The sequence below is a fragment of the Ipomoea nil genome, unplaced genomic scaffold (assembly GCF_001879475.1).
Source record: "Ipomoea nil cultivar Tokyo-kokei standard unplaced genomic scaffold, Asagao_1.1 scaffold2480, whole genome shotgun sequence".
NCBI classification, from domain to species: domain Eukaryota; kingdom Viridiplantae; phylum Streptophyta; class Magnoliopsida; order Solanales; family Convolvulaceae; genus Ipomoea; species Ipomoea nil.
The window spans coordinates 1954139-1957924 of NW_017618908.1; positions in this window are offsets into that span (position 1 = coordinate 1954139).

A 3786-nucleotide genomic window follows, 5' to 3' on the forward strand; every position below is an offset into this window, starting at 1 on the left:
TTTTTGTTTTATCTCTCAAATTTTGAAATATTCAATTAACCAGTAAAATGAATATAAGTCAATTATGAAAAATTTGGTGATAAAATAATTGACAAAATTTTTTATTTGATGTTAAGTGACAATCTATATTTAAATAAATGTTGTTATTTTTATTATTATATTTTGTGTTATGTAAAAAAAATTATAAAGTAACGATCGACAACTGTGTCGATCGTAGTCATATAATTATGTATTTCATACTTTAGTACACATAGTATAATTAGAAATCATTATCAATAATAATCACAATAATGTATGATATATATAATAATATGGTGCAATTAGTTATAATGTGGACTAACATTGTAAATTTTATCTACTACATTGGCCCCCCCCAACTCAAGTTTTCTGGCTCCGTCCCCTGTTTTCCACTCCACATCTTTTCCTTTTTGGGTATGTAAGTGCATGTATGTACTGTTCCTATTCTTTTCTTGTGTATGTCTTGGAACCTATCCATCCAATATAATGAATATTTATAATGGAGCTGAGATAGCATGTTTTACTGGCAACACAGTGTTATATATGGACCATAACAAAAAATATATTTTTAATATACTAAATGTACATTATTTTTGTACTGAATATACATTATATAATATAACGTACATTCAGTATAAAAATAATGTACATACCCTAAATACAATGAACATTATTTTTGTACTGAATGTACATTATTTTACAGTATACAAAATATGATTTACATAACTTGTGTGGACTATGGTCCATACAATAATAATTGTGTTTTACTTGGATGGGCTGCAACACAACCAAATTAATTAATTTCGACTTTGTAAAAATGACTTATTAGCTTTTTCATTTCTTCAAATAGTGGCAATACCTAAAATCAAATTCGAACAACATAACAACCTGACAAAAATGGGAGCTGAGCAACCCTGGCTCAATAATTATTTTAACAATGAATAGGTTTCAACAAGTCTACAATGACAGAAAAAGCTCAAATTTTAAATAATATAATGGGAAAATGGCACTTTTTCCCTCTGTGTTATATGCTTATAGCACTTTTTCCTCCTGTGTTATTCATGCATTCATATTTGCCCCCACAATTATTATAAAAGTGGCGGTTTTTCCCCCTGATAATATTAAATGGACATTTCTACCCTTAAAACAAATGTTTTATTTATTTCTCTTCTTCAACAAATTATTGCTTATACGTAGGGATGACCACGGTTCGGTTCGAACTGAACCAAACACTATAGCAATCAAATTAAAAAATTTCGATTATGATTCATAACATAACCCAATATTTGAGTTTCCGTTTATTAAAATCGTGAACTGGAAAAAAATGGATCCTAAACCGTGAACCGGAGGTTCAAATCGGAACAACTACTAGCAATAGCTTAAATTATAATTATAATATTTGTAAATAGTGTATGTTTTTTTCCGTATTTATATTGACTCTCACATATAAGTATATATAATCGCGGTTTGAGTTTTATTTTGAACCGTCGGTTCACGATTTTGGATCCAATTTGAACGGTTGGTTCAAACTTTCTTTTAAAATTTTATTTTTTTATTTTTAAAATATTCTAAATTCAACACTTAATGTATTTTATTTTTTCAAATCGTGGTTATAATTTGTTGGAGAAGAAAAATAAATGAAATATTTATTTGAAGGGTAAATATGTCCATTTAATATATCTGGGGGAAAAACTGCCACTTAAATAATTTAGGGGGAAAAAGTGCTATAAGTATATAACAAAGGGGGAAAAAGTGCCATTTTCCCTAATATAATTGCGCCTAGTAATTTATTCTGTATTTTCTCATAAAGGTATTCACCTTTGTCATGATTTAATATAAACAAATTTCATTCACACACATTTCCAGCAGGCTCATTGCTCAACAACTGGTAAAGAGTATCTTGTATTATTTAAATGGGATCGGAAAAATAAATTAAATTAAGACTGATCTAGTTTAATAAATAGGTTTTTGTAGTCTATAATGGCGGCTATGCTGAAACAACACATTAAAATGACTGTCCTATTATACATTATGAGTCAGATGCGGTTGAATATAATAACCATGGACGGAGCACCAAAAAGTCATGTTGGGGTTAAGTTATGATGAAAAATTACAATATATCAATCCATATATGCATCAACTATGTCTATATTCGATATCATTATATATATCATACATAATTATACTATTAACAATGTTTTCTAATACGGAGTACTTCTTTTTATTCCAAGCAAACAAATATGTACAAACACCAGTAAGGCATACCCTAAGAAAATTACAAAGGAGTGACAACCACAAATCAAGCCGCCCGGTCACGAAGGAGGCTGATTTCGGCCGAATCGTCTGCGGCCGGGCGGCGCGATTTTTGCAACATTGGTTGATACTGTTTCAAACTAATTAAATTAGTCATCTTCACCAAAAAAAAAAAAAAACACTAAATTAGTCATCAACTAGGCAAAACCTATTTCTAAGTTCATCAGTGGACATATGTTGCCAACAAAGGCTTGTTCTCATTGTCTTAAATGTACATTTATAATTTCATATATTTATCGTTATCTATGTTTGTATGTACCCATATATACAAGTATACAACATGTCACAAGTTGTAACAAATTACACAATATTTAATGTAAAAAATTCCATATACACACATGTTAAGGAAATTAACATTATGAGAGAGGTGTGCTTGAATATGACACAGTGAATATAGTTTTAACCAAGTTTTTGTTCACTTAAAGAAAAGTAGTAAAATAATAAAATTTTAAGACATGAAATCTGATTCAGCTTCCAATATAATGTTTTCCATGCCAAGGAGAGATTATGAGGCTGAGAAAGATGCTCTAATAGCGTCCAACTCTGACAAAAATGGGAGTTAAACAACCACCGCCCAATAATATTTTAACAATAAATAAGTTTCAAGTAATTTATAATGATGGAAAGAACTCAAATTTCGAATAATATAATCATGTCTGCTAATAATTTATTCTTTATTTTCTCATAAAGGCATTCACATTTGACATGATTTAATATAAACAAATTCAATTGATACACACTTTTCCAGCATGCTCATTACTCAACAGCCGGTGGAGATTATCTTAATTGACTACGTATTATTATTTCAATGGAAAAAGAAGACTCTACTTTGACATTCCAGGCGGCTATGCTGAAACAACACATTAAATTAAAACGACTGTCCACTATACATTATGAGACAGATGGGGTTGAATATAATAACCATATATGGACGGAGCACCAAAAAGTCATGTTGGAGACTTGGAGTTAAGATATGATGAAAAATTACAATATATCATCCCATATAAGCATCAACCAGCGTGGATCGTGGTCCACACAGCTGTCCAAAAATAACGTCTATTTGCTTAATTTTATTTTTTATGCGCCCAGTTGCAATATACATTTTTATAATTCATAATGTATATTATTCTAAAATATAATGTACATTATTCTAAAGTATAATGTTCATTATTTTAAAACATAATGTTCATTATATTACCCCATATGCTTCATTATTCTAAAATGTAATGTACGTACATTATTTTAATACATAATGTACATTATTCTAAAACATAATGTACATTATTTTAACACATAATGCATTAAGTCTTTGTTTTTTTTTTTTGTTTTTTTTTTTTTTTTTTTAAAAACGAAATATACTTTCTCTAATTCTCTTTACCGGAGGAAAATATATAGTATAGAGTTTTGAAAGTAAAAGCATATTATTATTAAACTAAATAAATAAAGAGTGTTTAA